We start from the raw sequence: 21,322 nt of genomic DNA on the forward strand, positions 1-21,322 counted from the left end.
AGGGCAAGTAATTTTTTTGACAGGTGAATAAAATATCATTAGTTTCTCCACTGTCATCAATCATCAAAGTGAAGGCTGGGCGAGTAACCTCTCCAGACAGTCCTGGGGACTGCATTAGCCCCTGGTTTCTAAAGAAGCAGAGAGGGGCCGAGCTGGGAGGCTCCCTTTATATCTAAATGCATGGGAGGCAGACAGCTAAAAACCTCTCCCCAACTTTGACTTTTTTCCCTAAGTGTTAGAAGCTGACAACAGCATAGAAATGGAGATTTCACGTTGTCACTCCAGCCTTGCCCAGCTATTTGTGGCCAGGTAGCCCAAGCTGGGCTATATATTGTATTGGGGCATTGCTGAGGGCGGAGGCATAAGTTAAGGAGAGAGAATGACAAATCTGAAGCTTTTGTCTAAAGGTCACACACTTGATGCTTCTTTCGCATTTGTGTGAGTTAATTTACTTTAAAAAAAAAAAAAAGAAAAAAATCTTCACAACAAAGAAAAATGAACAGAAATCTGTCCCTCAGCCTGCCGTGGCCATGAACTTCCAAAGCTATTGTGATTTCAATAGAAGAATAGGAGACACTGCCATCGAAAATGCCATTGATATTGTAACAGATCATTGCCTAAATAGACCATAACAGGCCCCATTTCAATGGTTACTGAGAAACGCATTAACCCCTTCCCGTCTGAGCGCCTGCACAATCTCTGTGTGACACATCAAAGGAGACACACCAGATAGTAAGAATTTCACACCCTTTTTCTGCCTCTGTCAGCTCCTCTGAGCTTCCCCGTCCCTTTCCTTTTCCACACCGCATCAGAGCTAACCGCAAGGGCAAATCCTTTTAAGCGCAGGCAGAAAACCTGGGGTTAGCGCATTGTCTCACCCCCCCAGCCCTGCTCCCCAAACCACCCAGGAGAAGGCAGAGCCTTCCCCAAAAATCTTGGGCTCAGTGGCAGTTGAAGTGCCAACACTTTACAAAAAGGATATATATTTTTTTATATGTTTTAATTCCCAGCGGACCAAGCCCCAAACCCTTCCAACACTGAAAGGTCTTTTGAGGAAAAATTAAAAAACAAAACAAAACAAAAACAGTAATACTTTTTTGAACTATGGCTCTTCTCTTCCAGACCCAGGGAGGCTATTGCAGTAGACCCCCATTAAGCTCCTCTTTGAGGTTGCTCATTTAGCTTGTTCTTAAACACTTTGCCATGTCCCACCGCTGGGACCTCCTGAAATATTAAGCTAAACATCTTTCAAAATGCGTCATGCCTCACCGTCACCTTGATTTACAGATCCTGGGGAGGCAAAGAATGAAAGTAGGTTTCTTTGGAAAAAAGGATTATTTCCATAAAGCTCCACATTAATTGAATCTCAATCCTTTAATTCTTTACTAATTGAATCTGGGACCACGTTTGCCATTACTTAGCACAGGACAGATGCAGGCTAACCGGTGCTGGCTACGCAGAGCATCCTCCTGCCTTTCCTGCGCCACGCTCTGGGCAAACACCGCTCTGGATTTGTGACGTACTTTCAATTCTTTTCAGGCACATACATATAGGTGTTACCTATATATGTGTATGACTATAAATAAAGCATGCAAAACCCCCTAATTTCCCCTCTTCTTCAGTTGTTCATCTTGAGTTTCTCCAGGCTGATTTTTTCCTACTAAATGCTACCCTGTTATACTCCAGCTGTTTGCTGTTTCATGAGTTTCAAAGCTCCTTGCTACAGTCCCACAGTCTCTTCGCCAGAGGAATACAAGTAAGAAACACACAAGAAGTGTCCCAGCTTTCCACGGGGCAAGGGCACCTGGCTCTGAGCCGGGACCCTTCTCCCTGCTGGAAGCCAATGGTCGTGGTCCCGAGTCCCTGCTCAGCCATTTGCCACCCAAAAAGCGCCATGGGGCCACTGGCCACACAGGTACAGCGACCTTTCCTGGGGCTTCCAGCTGTTATCAGACAGCTTTGAATTAAGAGATAATTGCAAAAGGTAAATACATTTCTGGGTGAGTCCTGCAGGAATGGAGGTCCTGGGGAGGACACCCCTTGGACCGAGGCTTCATTAATCCTAATGAAAGGACCAAGGGTTCATTAATCCTGCACAACTCGGACTCCTCGGGGCCTCCTGGGGAGCTCCTCAGCTCCTTCTGACACCCCAGGGAGAAACCCACCCTGTGTGGACCCTCCGGCAAGGCCCCAGGCACGTGCCCCACAGGGGCTGCTATGGGCTGCTCTTTGCAGCCAGGCACAGCTGGACCAGTGGCTGCTTCGGCAGGTCCTGTGGGAGCGGCAAGGATGCTCTCGGTGCCTGGCATGGACAAATGCAGCACCGAGACAGGCAGGGATGCTCTCGGTGCCTGGCATGGACAAATGCAGCACAGAGACAGGCAGGGATGCTCTCGGTGCCTGGCATGGACAAATGCAGCACCGAGACAGGCAGGGATGCTCTCGGTGCCTGGCACTGGCAAACGCAGGGCAGCACCCGCACTTCAGCCCGCTTCGCTGCTAAGGTCTGAGCAAGGTTGAGAAGACACCAATTAGGACATTATTTGCTTCTCACTTCTGGAGAGAAGGTGGCTGTATTTTCATTTCAATACCATTATGAGCCTTAATTACTTCTACTTTCCCAGAAAATTCAGAGGCAAATAGCCATAACAGCCTCCCCTCTCTGCAAACAAAAAGGCAACCGTTTCAGAGAGTTGCCACAAAATGACTCCTATAACCCCCTGTCCTGTTTCATAGAGGCCTTTGGGAGAGCCCAGCACAATGAGAAATAAAGCTACACTTTGCAGGGCTTCAGTGGCAATTTCCTCCCCATATGTTTCTCAAGACACTCTCTTAATTTAGTTTGCCTATAGTGAATTCTGTCATTATTCCAAACATCCATTCTCATGACCTAGTCTTACAGCATATCACCACCAAGTATCTTTTTTTGGCTATACAATCTCCCTGGGGAACTGAAAATTGTCTCCGTCTGCAGCACAACTATGCTGGGGAGCAGCCTGGAAAACAGATCCGAGATTATTCCTTTCTGTGTCAGTCATTTAAGCCTCTTTGTGTTAAAGTTGACATTTGTCTCGATGCTGTCTCAATAGGCCCCGCTGGCTGGGTTTCATTCAGCGCTTTGAGCCGGGGGGAGAACTTGCCTCTTGTTTTACTTTCAGGCCATTATTGTGCCAAAGCGTGAAGGGAGGGAGCTGAATAACCACAAACAGGTGAGGCGGGGAAAGGCTTTCTGTCTCCGCTCTCAGCTTGCGAGAGCTGAGCTCTTTGGATGCCTTTCAAAGCCAGGAGAAGCCAAAAGCAATAATCCCCACCATGGGAGCAGGCAGGAAGGAAGGGTATCTGGTGTTGGCCAGAGATGTCCCAGCGCAGGGGAAGCGCATTCCCGCGCGGTGACATCGTGGTGAGCCAGGGCAGCCTCGGTGGGGCCAGAAACGCAAAATTTGAAAAATGTCCAAGCTCCACACCCACCTTGACTGGAGCTGCAGACCAGCGGGGCGGCGAGGGAGGCTTTTTAAGTCTACGCACGTGAAACGGCTGCGAAGAGTAAGGGGTCTTTTCATTAGCCACTGCCGCCTCTGCCTGCCCCAGTTAACAATCTGTAGGTGTCAGATGTAGGCTTTTTGGCAAACCACAACCATTTGTCTTCCCTTCTCCTCCCTACCCCTTGCTTTCATTTAATCAGCCTTGCAAAAAGAGCTATTATTTTCGACTGACCTTCACACGACTGCAGGCTGGCTGGCAGTGGGGGGGTGCCAACGAGAAGTGCCGGGAGCATCCTTCATGTGGGGATCGGATGTGGAGCTCCTGCCACGTGCCTGTCGCTCGTGGCCTTGCCTTCATCATGCTGTGCTTTCATATGCCTGTCTTCAGCACCAAGCCAAGAAGGTGGCATTTTCCTGAGGCATCCCAAAAGTCTCCTCTCCAGACTGTAACCGGAGCCTCTCAGAGGTCCCTAGGAGCAGGAAAAGCACACACATGCTCTTGAAGGCAGACAGGATCAACTGTTACTCTCCCCCCTATTCCATTTACCCTGGAATTTCAGCAACGGCTGCAGAAGGACATTTTGGCTCGTGCAGTCACCCTGTTCAGGAAGGTTCTCCAAGGCATAGCAAAGCATGCGGCAAAGCACCCCACCTTCGGAGAAGCACAATTAGGCACCTGTAGTAACACTCCACCAATATCTGCATCCCTGCCCCGGATGGTGTCCCGGCTCCATCCCAGCCCACACTCACTCACTTCAGGCTCCACGTCCTGGGGAAGTATAAGATGTTACGCCAGCATCGCTCTGTAAAGAGAGGGAACAAGAGCGCGTTGTTTAGTACCATCAGGCTTTAGCCCCCGCAATTGTGTGAGCTAATCAGTGGTATTACATGCATGTCTCTCATGCAACTTCAGACATCTCACCCCAAAAGCTCCTGTAACAAGGGATTAGAGAAGAGGCTGGGGAAGTTAAAAACTCTCCACTGGAAACTTGTTTCAAGATGTTTACAGCCAGCTCCTGTTCATAAAAGGCGTTGCTTTGTCCGTGCTTTACCTCGCGAGCCCGAGGACCGTGCGTGCTCGGGGCGTGCTGCTGAACAGCAAACACCGCTGCCCCGCTTTCACCAAACAGCCCTGCAAAGATAAAAGCAGCCAGCAGGATCGTGGCAACCCAGGTTGAACCTGTGCCAGATCGAGGACAAAGCATCTGTACACATCTTGTTCTCTCATGGTAGAAGTCCTGGTTTAATTCAGACAGTCGCACAGGCATGCAGGATCCCTCAGCGGCAGCAACACCTCCCCCCCAAAGCTTTGTGCAATGGAAACAAGCCCATTCCCTTTGAAATACCCAGGGGCCACAGTCACTGAGGAGGGGTATTGGAAGGGATATGCCTGACCAGGCTCAAAGGCATACGCTCGCCCATCCCCAACCCAAAATCTGAGTATTGTATGAAGCGGAAGGAATATCCAGGACTTCAATGAAAAGGTGAACAACATTTTCAAAAAGGGGAAGAAAATATCAGCAGAAGCCATTCAGGTCATGGTGATACAACTTCCCTGTAGGAACCATATGGGCGAACACCTGAAGGTTTGGTCCGAGCAGATAACCCAAGCAGCCCAGTGCCTATGCTGGCCCATGCAGGTCTTTGGAGGAAACCCAGAGTCTTCGCTCATCATCGCTTCTGGTTACACTACAGATCCCAAGCCCTTGGGGATCCTTCTTCATCTCTTTCTCAGCTTCTCTTGTCTTGTCTTTTAGAGTTTAAGCTCTCTGGGACAGACCACCCGTGGCACACCAACCACCGGCACTCGCTGCATGGTTGCACTGTTCATCCATCCCATGAGCAGGCACAAAAGGACACCAGCACTCCCAGCCAGGACCCCTGTGTCACGATCACAACGGGTTTGGAAATGTTTGTGGTAGAAATAGCGATTTCTATTCTCAGGGCCCACTTTGGACCGATACATGAAAGAAGACTTTTCCCAGCCAACATTAGCTGGCAGAGCTGGTTCGTAATCAGCCAGGACAGATGGGAACACACAATGCCTTGAACCCAATCAAGAAAACATCCCAGGAATGCCTGTTAATGTGAACCTTTAGAGGGGTAAAACGGTCATTCAAATCAGAGCAGGATGATTGATTCCAACCTAAGAGGAAAGCACAAATCAAACTTATTCCTATCCAGGGGGGAAAAAAACCAGTTTGATCTGAAGCAAGGCTTGACAGCAGATGAATTCAAATTTTTTCAGCTTCCAAGATAAACTAATACAATGGAAATCTGGATGCATAGGCACTGAGGAAAGCTGTATTAGTAAGTCCCGTTTGGATATTTTGCAAAACCAACTGAGGGGTTATATTCAAACTATCGTGGGCATCGCTTTCCTCCTAGGAAGCATCCTTTGCTTCCCTACTTTACCTGTAAACCACATTTACCCCCAGGTGTGTCACTGCGGTGGTAAATAAGAGCTGTCCCTTTGGAAGGGCTCATGCAGCAGCACCAGTTTGTGTGAGAGGTTACCTCCTCTTCTTAAAATTTCCCTCCAATGCAGAATTATAATCTCATGTGTCAGTATGCATTTTGGTTTATAAAACAGGCATGCAACACATCCAGAAGAAAAATTGCACCTGTCAAATGCCCTACCCCATGAAATAAACCTGTGCAATTTCACTTTTCACCTAGTAAATACCCAAGCGCTCTCCAGAGCGGCCCCTTCCAGTATTCAAATCTGTTTCCATTAATATTAGAAGTTAGGAGGGTTTGGGAGAAAAGGAAGGAATTGATTAAAAGCAGATGGTATTCATTATCTTGCTAATCACAATCCTGCAAGGGTTTTTACAAAGAAAAAAGAGAAAGAAAAAGCAACATCAAGAAAAGGTCATGCTAGGACTTTTCAAATAAAACATTAGAAAAATAACACTTCCAAGGATTTACTCCCCTCTCATGAGAAAATCAGCTTGTTTCATATCACAGCTCAGCCACGCTGGGAAAATGTCTTTGTGATACAGACATCATTCTCACATTTTGTGCTGGGACTGCAAACCTTTGCTGAAGGTCTGAGAAAAAACCTGTTGAAAGGGTCATTACCACGTGCACCGTCCCACAGCCTCCGGTGGCACTGCTGTACCTCCCAGCCTTTTTTTTTTCCTAAAGGGAAGTCACAAATAAGCAAACAAAACAAACAAAACCAAATAGAAATAAACAAAGAAGCAGTTTATTGGCCAGAATCAGCATATTGGGGAAACCCAAGGATGGATTATGTTCGAGCTGACTGGCTGGACTTCATTCAGAACAATTTTCTTGGGAGGATTTTCGCTCTTGGTATCTGATCCTGCTCCCATTAAAGTCAACGAAAATGTTATTAACTGTCCATAGCACTGGGAAAGGGTGACATGCCTATAACAAGGGCCTTGGCACTTTTTCGTATTATAAAGTCTCCAGATTCAAAGGGGTCATATTCAGCTTTGCTTCAGGGCAGCAGAACAGGATGCCATTCACAAGGAGGCAGCTTGCGAAAGAAAATCCCAGTGGTATTTTTCAATTGCAGGAGCACAACCGTTTGCTTGTTCACCACCGCACTCTCCTCCGGCTTTTCAAAACCCACCAACCTTTCACAAAAACTACCCAGAAAATGTGTTAAACCAAATCTGTGGGTGCTCCTGCTCACCAGATGCCTCTGGGTAGCTGGGGCAGGGGGTACCGGTCCCCCCAAGGTAGCGGCATCTCAGGGTGGGTTCAGCAAAGACAGGATGCAAAATTCAGTTGGGATATGCTCAGCCTTTTGGAATGAGAGGCACTAGGAAACCACCAGCAGTTGTCACTGACAATAGACTTTATTCTTTTCCTATGATATTTTTTTTTAAAAATAGGAAGCGGTTTTACGACATGCGGCCAAAACGTTCCGCAAGTAGACATGGTGCTACATAAGCCAAAAAAGCTATGCACTGGTGAGATTTTGTGGTCTTCAGGCTGAGATTCCTAAGCAGCTATTTATATGATAATTTATTTTTTAAACCACAATGACTCAAGACTGCCCTGAATGGCAGCAGATTCATTGTTAACAGTCTTTCTGTGCCATCTCACAAGGTATTAAATAGCTCAGAGATGACAGAGTCCCAAATATGCCTCAACACCACTCCTGCTCCCCGTCTGGGTATGTACAGCACATCTACACTGATATTTAGACTTGACCTAAGGTTTTCTTTCAACTACCCCCAGCTTCTCTTGCTGTCATTTTCTTACCCTCAGGTCAGTCCTTTTGCAAGGTGAGGGTCTTGCCTGCAACACATTCCATTTTCAAGATGAGGTGAAAAAGTGTGAAAGGGAAAGAGAGAAAGATAGATGTAGGTTTTGTTTGCAAGTACATGTACAAGCAACAGAAGCAGACCTGTGAACAGTTAAACTTACAAAACCTAGTTTTCTGCAGCTTTTGCCTGTGGGTTTTCTGAGGGCAACTAACTGAGGTTGAGACTCACACTACGACCTTCTCCCCAAAGGGACCAACTTGAGTCACTCTCCACCACTCTGCTACTTGTTTTTATGAAATTTAGAAAAGCTTTATCTCTCTGGGATATTGACCCATGTGTCAAACAGGGCTGGAATCAGACAATTGTGTCAAAAGCTTTTCCTTTTTTGACCTAAGCACGATTTCTTATGAAACCACATGAAAACCCCAAGGCCATTCCTTGGAGGAGGCAGCATGCTGTATCTTCACGGAGTTACAGCTGGTCTCTGCATCCTGCGTGCGTGCAGAGCTGCTGTACGTACGTTAGGAAAAGCGTGGCTGTGCGGAGCCTGCAATGCCCAGCAGCCGGGCTGCAGAAGACAGTCCTCATTGCAGTGAAGAGCACCAGCAGCTGAGCACCACGTCGGGGCTTGGCTTTTATTGGGAAGTGGGTGGTCTGGGAGGCAGGAGTTATCCGCACAGCTCCGGACCGGTGAGTCACTGCTCGCATGGAGTGCTGGTCCAGCACCGCATTTAACGCTTGTCTTTTCAGGCCCAAGCTTTGAGCTCTCCCGCCACAGGATAGAAATAAAACCAGAGCAAAGCTGAGGTGGCATGAGAAACACCAAGATGAAAATAAGTGACTATAGCATCTCCTCAAGGAGCTGTCATTTCCAACATCCCTGTGCAAGAGTCTGCTCCCCAGCCCGGAGGGTTAAAGGCTGACCGTGCCTGCACCAGGGCATTGCAGGCAAGGGCTCACCATTCTCCTGAGCTTTTGCTTGCCCGTTATCTTGCCTGCAAGTCCAAGTCTCTGTGGTATTTGCAAGAGGAAAGCCAGAAAGCACGTATTTCTGGTTAACACTTATTAAATAAAAAGATCCCAGATAAAAGAAAGGAATACTGTACTAACGCTGACACTGCAGAAAGATAAACAGCAGCCTGGAGTCCTTCGGGGCTCTAAGTTATCTAGTTAAATAAAACGCCCCACCCCACAAGCCGAGAACAAAGCAGGGTACGTGGTCATGGTGGGCTGCGTGGTGACCGCCCGGCGGTGAGCTCAGCCCGACACCCGGCCAAGAGAGACCACCACACCCAAGAGAAGCAAAACCCTCCAGGAAACATGATTCTCCTTCACATCAGTTTTTGGCTTAATAATTTTGTTTTATTTCCATTTAACTTCCTCGACCTGCAAGGAATGCTGCTGGGTCAATCTTCTGTTTGCCCAAAGCCACCAGCCAAAAGCTACCCCTTCTCTCTCACTCTTTTCCTCTCCATATGTATAGATGTATTTAAAGAACAAAAAAAAAAAAAAAACACCAACCCAAAATACCACAAGACATCTTTAATTTTAACTTCATCGTCAGCATCATGCACAGCTATTTTGGAAAAGCACGAGGAAATACCCTGCTCCTCATACCTTTGCCACTGGAGCCCATTTCCATCCCTCCCCAGCTGGACACCATGAGCTGCCAGTCACACAATGTTGCCATGATCCTTTGGTGGAGCCAAAAACCGAGTCATCTCTGTAGAGGTAGAGGAAAGGCAAAACATCCTGGTAACGCTCCCAATCTGGCTGGGCTTTCAGGCTGGGGACAGATGCCCGAGCTCAGTGAGCTCTTTGATGGCCCCAACTGCAAACCTTTCCATGCATTAATCTTTCTCCCTCACCCCAGTCACTTGGCTGGTTTTGGACTAGATCTTTAAATAACAATCTTTTGGGCCAGGACCAAATATGGCAAAACTTCGGCCAAAAAGGCCAGCTTCTCAAAGGAAAGCCTGCTTGCCAGGATAGGTCATTGAGGGAGGAGGGACATTTATTCATTGTCCACAGCGGGACCATTGAAATTTAGCCAAAGGGGGCTTCATTGGCTGGAAAGATACCACCAGCCAAAACAAATGCTGAACATATTCCTTGCAATATTTCTTAAATTTTTTTTGTTTTTTTCTTTTTAAACAGGGTGATTTTGGGGCATGGGGGAGGTTTGCTGGCTGACGTCCTTGGGGACTTTAGCCCTGGGAATCCACGCGCGTTACTCCTGCACACGTGGCACAACATAACTGCATTACCCGCACCGGGGGGAGAGCATCCCCAAGCCCCCAGTGCACAGAGCAAAGGAGCGACCATGGGAACTTCCAGCAGCTCCCTAGGCCTTGGGAGAATGGCTTTGCAGGAAAGGGCTACAGCTGAGCACATGAGATTTTCCCCAAGACAAAATGCCTTTCTTTTTTTTTTTTTTTTTTTTTCCCCTCCTCACTGAGTTGATGGGAAACTGTTTGCAAAACTAGAAATATCCCCTATGGAAAAGTCTGAAAGAATTCAAAAATAGTGAAACAGCTGCATTCTTTAAAAGTCACTGGAGTGGAATTTGATGGAAGGTAAGATCTTCTCCATAGTGTTTTCTAAAGCCTTTAACAATTCAGTGGCAGAGATCTAATTTTCTGTTAAGTTCCACAAGGAGGTTATGAACAAAATCCATCGAGATAAAACCCACTGTGCAGTACTGTATGCTTAAGGTTTTTTCTATCTTTCTTCCCAGATAATCAAACCTTCACCTAGATACTAAACTGCAGAGGTTTAGCTGTAATTTTAAGATAGAGCTCACATACTGAAAGACAGATCATGTCTCAAGCATATTCTGAAACATACTTTTAGGTATTAATTCTGTTATGAAAGCACTACCATCAGCCCCCAAGTTTAGACGGAGCTGGCTCTGCACTTACAACAGTTAATCACGCTGACACACGTGAAAACCGCAGTGTACCTTCTCCAGGCATACAGCATCAGGAGCCTCTGAGTACTAGTTTGCAAGCTGGACTCACAGGTTTGCTGGTCACTGGGGTAATTTAGGAGTTATCACCTCATTTTTGGAGATCGCATTTAGAAAAGCATTGTTCGTGATCAGGCTACTTTTTGCCCTGATTTATTTTAATGCCAGAAGAGCACAGACCTGCTCTAGCTTGTCAATTCAGAAACCCTGTGTGTAAGGGTGGGAGGGAATGGGGAGGCATGTTGTTTAGCAGCAAATGGACCCCATCCCTCAATACAAAATCGTCTCCGTAACAAAGACAATGAGCTTTTCTATAATCTGAGAGCGACGTAGTTTAACACCCTTTCAGAATAGCAGAAATGTAACACATCACTAAAAATCAGTATAAATAAGCCCGTCCTACTATTCCTGAACAGTGTTGCAAGGAGGCATAAATTGGCATTCTATAAGTTTCTAAGTCTCTATTTGAATTTCTTTTAACTTCTAATGACTGCCTGTGCCTGCAAACATACCCTACATTATTCATATGTGGACTGAGCACCAACCTAAGGTAGCTTATAACCAGGGGGAAAAGGGCTCAGCTTGAGCAACTGGAGTCATCCTTGGTTTGTCATCACAGGGAGCACAGCAATTACTTTAGATTTCACTAATGGCATGTCCCATGGAGCCAAAGGAATTGCTCCTAGGACTGGAAAAAACCCAAAACCCAAAAGCACGCAGCCCAGAAGTATCGTGTGCTGAATTGCTCAGAGACACGTCAAGATTGCAAACTGCTCAGCACAGCGGAAAACAGACACGCCACTGACACAGCGGTGCACAAGTTACCGTCATGATGCACATTACCGTTTTGGTAGTCGATCTCCAACAGGTGTTTGAGTTGGAAAGGCCATGGTGAGGATCAGCAGTCTGTGGTTCAGTGAAGTCCTGTAGCACCGGGAGCTCCCACTGCGATGGGCTGCAAACGCCACTCTGACCTCCCCGGGCTGCCACTCTGAGCGTGGGGACGCTGAGGTGGTGCGAGAGCCACTGGCAGTAACACGGGTGGGAGGACGTATCACCGCACAGCACCCGGCCCTGGCTGGGAAAGACGTCACTGGGAATTGTCTGAGTTAAATGGGAACCTTTGGGTCAGACCTTTGGGGAGACCTTCTAACCTGCTTTTCCAAATGAAGTCACCACGAGGTCCTGCAGCTTCCGAGGCAAGTCTCGCTGACAGACTTTCTCAAGACGACGACTGCCTTGATGAGTAATGTACGTCAAAAGTAGTCAAGCCTGGCAGAGCGAGGGCCAGCTGAATACTCACATAATTTAAATTGTAAATAGAAGTATCTCACTGTTATTTACCTAGCAGATGAACACCACTCGGAGCGACTGGTGCAATCATAATATTTGGACACTGGCACTCCAAGTTCATGCATATGCATAACGGGCTCCTTTAATAAAGCTGAAGACTTTGTCACACTCTCTTACCCTCCTTCTACAATCACTTATGCTTACAGTAGTTTCTAGGATTGTGCCCATACATATGCTTCCTAATTCGTCCCATTAAGAAGGACACTACAGATGCCGCTGCTTTATTTTCATTGCCTTAAAGATACAGGCTGCACGGCTTGAGGCCTGTTTTTTGCACAGGGAATATAATTGGTTTGAGATCACGTGAATCTAATGAGATTTCTTTCCTGAGTGTGCAGTAAAAATACAGGTTTCCTGCCCACCTCACAGTCCTTGGTACAGATGTTCTGGTTCCCTCACCATGTCACATCACCCAGGTCTGCAGGAGTACCAAGGAGTGAGGTTAGTCCAATGAGGCAGGGACAGCAGATTTATATGCTTTGTGATGGCAGATTTTTTGGTTCTTAAGACAATTGGTATGTTCACATAAATTAAAGGAGGAAAAAAAAATTACAATGCAGCTCAGCATTAAAATATGAACCGTCAAGTTTTTGGAGGTTTGCTCAGCAACCCGAGCATGAGACCCGGCACACATGGCTAGCCCACGCTAACGGGAGAATTGCCGTAATCCATCAGAAATGGCAGCATATCGCACTGGTGGGGCCATTGGTGCAGGGCAGTAAAGCAGGGGGTTAATGGGATCGGAGAGTCCTGCAGCAGCACTTTAAGCTCACAGCTATCTTAGTTCTTTGCTGCAGATAAGGTTTTATGTCTGTTCCTCCGAGAGGCTAACAGAGACAGAGAAGTGACTTGTCAAAGATCGTACAAAATATGTCTTGTACAGAACAAGGCATGAAACCAAGAATGGCTGATTGACAGTGCTGCAATGGCCCCAACAACACACTTGGGCCAAACCCTTCTTCCGGGAAGCTGAACTGAGCACAAATGCTTCATTTTCCAAGAGCAGCTCTGCTCCGAGCCTTGCATCTCCCAGGCAGGAAAGGCAGCCAGCTCCCTCTCCATGGAAACTTGAATACCCAAAGTGGTGCGAGCAGCTCTCCCTACAACCAAACGCTTACTTACTTGCAGAAAAACATATTTTGCAAGTCTGCAGAGCAGTTTTGCATCATGAAGTCTCCCATATCACTAGGTTTTAGGGGGTTCCAGTAGGAGCACAGACCTCACTGTCCAGGTGAAGATATATCCTGAACATTTTTCATGACCATTTCTGCAACACCAACACTGATCACGTAGCTGAGCAGCTTGGAAAGTCACACAGATACTTTGAGATGCTAACACAACACAAATAATACTTTTGTTGATCATTAGATCTATTGGCAGCCACACACCAGTGCCCTGTACGGACACCCCAAGCAACAGAAGGGAACTCTAAATGAAAAACAAGCTGGGGTCAACCCGCCTGAGTGCCCTGGGAGGACACAAGCTGGAGACCACAGACATTTCTAGGGGAGCACATCCCTTGCTGACTGCCATCTGGGAAAGCAGGAACTCTGTTTTACTTGACTGCTACTCAGGATTTTGTTTTCAAGAGAAACTGCAAGGCAGGATACAAACAATGATGCATTTGTTCCAGCCAAGCCTTGGGGCTGGCACTGGTAGGGCAGGAGGTGCTTGCAGCCTCGGAGCACAAACACCCAAGAGGGCACCAAGTAGCCCCGGCCGCTTGTCCCCGCGTTGTTCAGCATCCCAGGGCTGTGCGGTGGGGTGGACACCCTGGAGAACCCCCCCTGGGATGGGTTTCATGCTTTCAGGGACACAGCTGTGCTGCAAATCAACCCCAGGCATCCCTCCTGGATTTTATTGACTTGGTTTCCTCTCTGCGAATGGATGTGGGGATAGAAAAGCACTCATACAGCAGCAAGGTACCTTTGGCCCTTAAAAAGCAGCTCAGAGCCCTAGGAGCAAGTGACAGTTCAGGAAGGCTCACAGGTTTACAATTCCTCTATTTTCGGCATGTTTTTCAGGCATTCAGTGCCCAAGAAACCAGGTAACAACCGCTCAGGCGTACCCTCTTCTCACAGCTTTCTGTTTGGCTTCAGCAGTACTGATCTCAGCCCAGCACACACAACAAGGTGAGAAACTGAGACAGCGAGGATGGGTACAAGGCTCTCGGCAGAGACAGTGAAAGGGAATAGCCTGAACGGGGAATCAAGAGGTGTTGTTGAACTGATGTCTCTGGTATTCAGGTTCCTCCTTAAGATGCCAACGACCCAGCCTCTCTCATATTTGTCCAAGTCACCTGGAGGTGACTTGCCATGCCACATTTCTTGCCATGTGGTCAGCCAGTGCCCAAAAGCGGGACCCCAGACTGGACCACAGCTGCTAAGGATCAGCACAACCCATGCCCTCGTCACAGCGACTGTGCCAGCAGCTCTGCCATGCCCAGGTACCAGCACCCTGGAGCCGGCTCGTGTCAGACTCTGCAGCTGTATAGCGGTCTCCCCAATAAACAGAAGCTTAAAAATAAAATGTAAAAAAAAAAAAAATAAAAAAAAAAATCACAATTTATCATCAACAGCACTGCTGATGCGCAGAGTGCACAAGAGCTTGGATGCCTGCAAATTGTGCCTTTTTCTGGACGCTCACCAAGCACTACCCAAAAGGATGCGGTGTGGGGGTACCAGCGAGCGCCGGGGGCTGCAGCCCCTTGCCCACGGCCCCGCCGAAGTCCACTCCCCATAGCTAAGTTGGCAATGCCATCTAGTGCATAGAGGCAGAAATAGCACAGTGTCCGCAGGCGTGCACGGCGCCAGATGTGCAGTCCAGATGTGCTCTCAGCCAGGGTGGTGGAGATGGCGATGGCACCGGGCTCCGGCGCCGGGGTACCGGTGCCCCTGGACGCGCTCTCAGCCCTTGTGCCACATACATCCCCTGCCCTGGATTTTTCCCACCCCAAAAGAGCCCGGCCTTATCCAGAAATCCCCACTTGCCTTGAGAAGGGAGGGGAAATCCTCCCCTTTCCCCAAAGGGTTTCAATTGAATTGTTCCAGCTTCATCAGCCTGTGGTCTTTACGGCCAATATAGCTCAACATGTTGGCTCTCTGGCGTCACTCAAATGTAAAACATCTCCCACAGAAACATTTTTTTCATGCAAGGCAAACACTCTCTCAGTAACAAGAAACATTTTTCTTAGACATGAACAAAGGGTGAGGTTTCTTCAGACAAAGGAACCAAAGGTTTCCCTTTATTGAGAGCATTCTCTTGACGCAGACCGAAATCTTTTGCGTTTTGGGTTGGGGTTTTTTTTCTGAGCGCCTACTTTTTCCAAAAATATATCTAGGCTGATTATAATTTTCTTCTTGTGCAACTTCTCTGTAATTTCACCAGTGATTTGAAACAATTTTTTTTTAATGGAAATAATTTGGCTTTTAAAAATATTTTAACCGAAAAAAGATACATCTTTCACTAAGAATGTGTGACCTCTACAAGCAAAATATTTTCAACAGCTATTGAAAACAGATATTTTGTTAAGAAAATGATAAGTTATGAACTTTTTGGTTTGTTGAAAGACAGGTCCATTTCTAGATCTGTGAGATGCAGCTCTATCTCCAACTGTTTTCCTAAGTTTTTTTCCCCACTGATTTAGGCAACTTTTTTTTAAAGCTTTCCATTTTTTCGATAACTTTAACAAAACATTCAAGAAGACTCTGTTCCTCATTACAAACTCTGCCCTACAAGCACTTTATACATTTAATAGGCACAAAAAGTCAGAGGAGGGGGGGAAATTGGTCTACCTGGGCTTGATTTAGAAACCGAGTTTAATATATAGACCAATGTCCACCCTGCTCGTCGCTGCTGAAGGTTACAGGTGTAAGAGGCAGGCTGGCTCCCCACTGTATACTGACTTAGCAGAATGATGTGGAGGTAGAGCAGAAGGGATCTTCCACGGTGGCTACTGGTGTGCTCCAAGGGTTAAATCCACCTTGGACATACAAGGACCAGCAAAGCCTCTCTGTAGATGAAGCCGTCGGGGATGGATGAAGCAGACCCGGAGCAGGTTCAATCCGACTGCTGCTGGAGTCAGCAGGAGCCGCTCCACAGGCTTGGAGCTAAGTCAGGGCTTAAGTAGCAACTGGAAGGATAAAAGCTTGTGGGATCAGGCCTTAAACCAACAGCTCCCAACTCAGTACAGCCTTGGAGAATGTCTAAAATAACCAATATTGTTACAGGCCCGCATGTTAAAATAAATGAAAATCAATAATGTTAATAGACATTAATTCATGCTAATAGAATCACTGCTCCAAAAGTAGAGTTAATAAGCCCAGCTAGACCACTACCACCGTCTACATATTAAAAAGATCCAAAACATTTAAATATTGACCACATTCCTTGGAAATTAATAGTATTTCCTTTGGATTACGCATTGATCTCGGCTGAGCCATGCTTGACATCTGGAGCAGTTAAAATAGCAACCTGAACAGCCATAGTCTGCCACTAATTTTGAAAGGAGAAAACCAATTTTAACTTATGTGCTCTCATTAAAACCACTCTGCTGTCTCAGTGCCGCGCTCAGAAGAGGAGAGCCACGAATCCACCGCCCGTGGATTAGCTGAGCCGCGGCTGCTCTGGTGCTCGGAGGCGGCTGCACAAACCATGTGCCGGCATGCCCGAGGTTTATGGGGTTTAGCCCTGGGGCTGCTTACACAGGTCCCCAAAATCCCTGTCTTCCGGAGGGAAAGGCACCTTGCACAGAGCCCCGATTCTCACTCCCGCAGTGGAGACATCGTTTTATTGCTTACATGCATATAAGGAGTTTGGGTTCATTACGGCTGGGATGGTTCCCATGCTCGGCTCTGTGCCGTGGTCCTGCCTGCCGCCCGGGGACGTGCAGCCTCGGCACAGCCTTCGTCACCGCAAACCGGCGCTGCCTCACCCAACCAGCATGCACGTGGTGGGGGGGGCTGGAAGGGGTTTGGGTGTTGGTGGGCTTTTCCCCCCCCTTTAATGCTTTTGAAAACCAAAGGATGGAATCCACTGCCTCCTCCACCCATTGAGACAGGACAAAAATAGAGGTTTGTTCATGGTTTTACTCAAGTTTTCCATGCACCTCACAATTGTACAGGTTTAGCAACTCCTCACAGCTGGGGTTCCTGCTTCTTTAATGCTCTGGCTGTGAGCAGCAAGGGCATGAAACCCAAGAAGGGAGCAAACCACCCTTGCAATGCAATAGGGACAAATCCTGCCAGAGGAGGTTTTCCCTTCCAGATGCCTCAAATTCATTTCTGGTTCCTGCGATCACCTGGAGGGTGCAGCACAAAACCCAGGCACAAACCTGGCTCCTGCGCCCTGCTGTCAGCTGCATCTCCCTCCCATCCGAGCTGCAAATGAAATGCTCTCACCCTGCACTGGGCTTCAAACGCTGCAGTAAGAAGCATGCATCAGGTGAGCACGGCTCTGTCGGGAGGGTGTTCAGCAAGAGCCTCTGCAATGTTTGTTGCAAAGGTGGCCAACAAGAGAGGGAACCCAGGAAACGCTGCAGCCCTGCTGCTTTTTGTCGGAGATTGTGCCACGTCGCAGAGAAAATCAGCACGGGAGCGTGGGCCAAAAGATGCTACTGCCAGCCCCTCTCAGGAAAGAAGCTGCTAATACAACACCATAAGGCTGATCTCCATTTAATCTACTTTAAATAAGGGACAGAAAGGACAGGAAGCAAGTAGGTGGCAGAGATGCAGCTCAAGTGCTGCCCAAGGCACTTACCTCCCATGTCCCTCTCATCTCTAACCAGCGCCTGTCAGCCCCACAACGCTGGGAGCTCCTGGATGAGCCTCCCACTCACCCCTGTGCCACGCCAACAGCAGTGTGATGGAGCACACCTTCAAGGAAAGGAATTTTTGCCCCTTTTCTAATCATCACTTTGCAATTAAAGGTGCCCTGCATGGCACAGGGAGCTGAAGGGCAGCTCTGCCCACCTACCATCCTGCCAGCGACGAGCTCCCCAGGGACCTCATCCCCATCCCTCTGGTCAGCACGAGGCTCCCCAACAGCTTCTCCTGCCCGTTATTACCTGTCCAAAGCACAGCTCTCCCCATTTTCTCTGCAGGTGCTCCCTCCAGGCGGGTGGCAGCGAGCAGGGGTGTCGTGGGGGTGGCTGAAAAAAGACCAGCTGAGCTATCTGCTGTATATACATTATCCCTTTTGCGAGGAAGCCAAATGTCAGAATTACTTAGCGTGGAACACACAGGGAATAGAACACACCTAATTTATTTGGCTAATTATTTTCAGACAACTAGGCTCCGGAAGACCTCTATCAAAGACAACAGCTTCTTTGTAATACTGACTCTCTTGGCCTCTGGCTAGCTGAGAGCCCTTGCTCTCCCACGTAATCCCCAACTGTCCCCGCTCAAACCTGAAAATCCCACCACTATTTTGTAGCAACAAATTCTCATTCAATACTGAAGTGTTTTTGAATGCACAACCAACCAAAGAACTTAATAACGAATAAACAGTGATTATGTATTTTAAGTTTTTCCAACTTGGGATTTTTTTTTTTTTTTATATGGGAAAAGCAAAAGTAGCAAAGTCAGGACACACCAGCTGAAGTTCCCACTTGCTCCAAGACACAAAGGCACTAGACCCTCTCAGAAGTCAGTGCCTCGTCTCATTCCCCAAGACATTTTACCTGAAGCATCCTCAAGAAAGCAGCATGGCCTATACCAGTGCATGGGAAATGCAGAGCAAACAACAAAGTCATTTAGGACTGTTTGAGTGAGAGCCACTTTCTCTTACGCCGCTACCTCATGCATGTATCAGGGTGCATCAAATAAACTCCATTACGGGGATTCATAGGAAGGCAGCCATAAAAAAAAAAAAAAAAAAAAGACAAAAAAAAAGGCTCTTGGTTAAATCAGAATAGCTTTTCTACTGCAACAACCCAGATGATACGTATCTGCGACCTTGCCTCCATAAAAGAGTCCCTGGAAATGCAGATGCACCGCCTGTTAACGTCAGTGAAAAGCCTCCTGCAGACTTAACCGTCCTCAGATCTGCTTCTTGCACAAGACAGCAAGAGCGCTGTGTGGTACTGGCATGGGGGAAATGGCTGAACATGTACAACAATTAGCTTTAAATACAAGATTTCAGCTATTGTTTTAGTTGCCTTTCCCTGGGGATCCTCAGCATTACTGTATTATTGATGATGCTAAATGGCCTTTTCAACAAAGCTGGTCTGAAGTCTTGTGAATGCCAAAACAGCATTTCAACCCATTAAACTTCACAGACGAAACGATTTCTTCTAAAAATAATCATCAGTTCTTCCCACCAGAAAAAATAAAAGCCTGGCCAATTCCTAACGTGCCAAGTTTTCAGGCAGGCCTGATTTTTATGGCTGAGCTTATAAAGCTCTGAAGAAAAGCAGGTTTATAATGGAAACACCAACACAGCCGAGTTATAGGTGAAGAGCAGCCACCCTACGCAGTAGGGCTGCCAGCAACCACTGGCAAATGCATTCCACCTTGCTAATCCTGAATTTTCCCGTTCAGAGGAAAAGATGAGATGTCTTAACTCCTGCTAACATCCTCGCCATTATGTCGATGCAAATACAGTCACGAGGCAATTACCAGCCCAGCCAAGGGCCAGCCATTGTGGGGCTGACAATAGCTTGTTGAGCCCTTCGGAGGAGAAACAAATACCTTCAACCTTCTCCAAGATTTTAAGTCTCATTAGTATAAATCGGTAACCCAATTAATGAGGGGTTTAGCATATTGATTTGCATCAGTTTACATGAATTAATGACACAAGTAGCAGGAGACAATGTGGCAGGACACGCTGGGAAGATGAACTGCTACGTAGGGGAATTGTGTTGCCGCAGTGCATGAAAGAGGGGCACAGGCAGCCCAGATAGCGCGATGGGGATGAAGCTGCTCCTACTCAGCTCCTACGTGGCCATGGGGGAGATAGAGACATTACCTGGTTGCTGAAATGGCTAACAACCTGAGGCAGATTTGCTGATGTAAATTTTAAGAGCTGCTTTTTTAATGAAAACTCTTGTTTTAATGGTTGCAGCAATATCTGGTTGGGGGTTAAATGGAGATGGCTTCCAGGGGAGACCACCAAGGTCCACGGGTGAGATGCGTTCCTGCTCTGCTCCTGCTGGGACATGGGGCACACACAAGAGGATACACCACAAAGAGCAAGGATTTGGGAAAAAGCAGCCAGGGCAGCAAGGAAACAGGGTAAAGTCGCAGTGAGCAGGCTGGAAGGAGCCCAAAAGGGCAAAGGCCAACAAGGCAGGGCAGGGAGAAAACGCATCTCCACCAGCTACCCACCAGCACCCAGCCTACAGCGCATAGCCAGTAAACAGAGGAAGGCAACACGTCAGGACACGCCATCAGCATCCTCCAAAACCTGCCAGGTTTAGCAAAAACATCTTCCTCGTGGCCACCTGCCCCTTCTGCATCTGGCAGGGTCCCCAGCTCTCGCCAGGCTGCCTAGCCCAAGGGACCACCGAAAAGGATGGTTCTCCCTTCCAGAGGAGAGTGACAAAGGGACGGGCCATGCCCAGGATGCCTTCCCCTCCTCCCAGGGCGGGCAGCCCCTCCTTGCTCCAGTAGTTGTAAAAGGGCTCTCAATCCATGTAATCCATTAGATACAAATTACAGCAATTTAAGCACACTTGACCCAGAATTACAGCAAGCCCATAAAGAGCTGCGTCTTCCCAGGCAATTTACACTGTTACAAGCCCTCAAACAAACCACAACAATAAAAACAACAAAAAAGCAAACCAAACCCAGAAAACATGATGCCTGAAATAGAATTATCAAGAAATGAAAACCATTACGAGGGTTAGTTCACATTCAGGTGGTCCTGAAAATGCCGCTATTGCACAAGCTCTAACCAACGTGTGTTTTGCAGATGCCTTAAACCATTAAATCACAGCCGCTTGAAAGAAGATGCCACGAAGCACAGCACTACATAACCATTTGGGATGGGGACTGCAACCCCCAGCCCTGGGGACACAAGGCAGGAGGGACAGTGCTGAGCTGGTGGCTACTTGCCCCGGGGTGGCTCCCGGCTGCGAGTCCCCTGCCGTAGCAGCTCAGGTCAACACAAATCCCACCAGCCAGGAGGGGGATTGCAATGTTCCTGCATCAATTTTCAGCCCTCTATGCATTTTTTTTTCATTTATTTTTAAATTACTACTAGTCCTAGATAGCATCCGAAGGAAGAGAAGCAGCGGAGGACAGGACACCCTCCCGCCAGCCCTGCAGGCACTGCAG

The sequence above is a fragment of the Haliaeetus albicilla genome, chromosome 23 (genome assembly GCF_947461875.1).
Source record: "Haliaeetus albicilla chromosome 23, bHalAlb1.1, whole genome shotgun sequence".
Classification (NCBI taxonomy): domain Eukaryota; kingdom Metazoa; phylum Chordata; class Aves; order Accipitriformes; family Accipitridae; genus Haliaeetus; species Haliaeetus albicilla.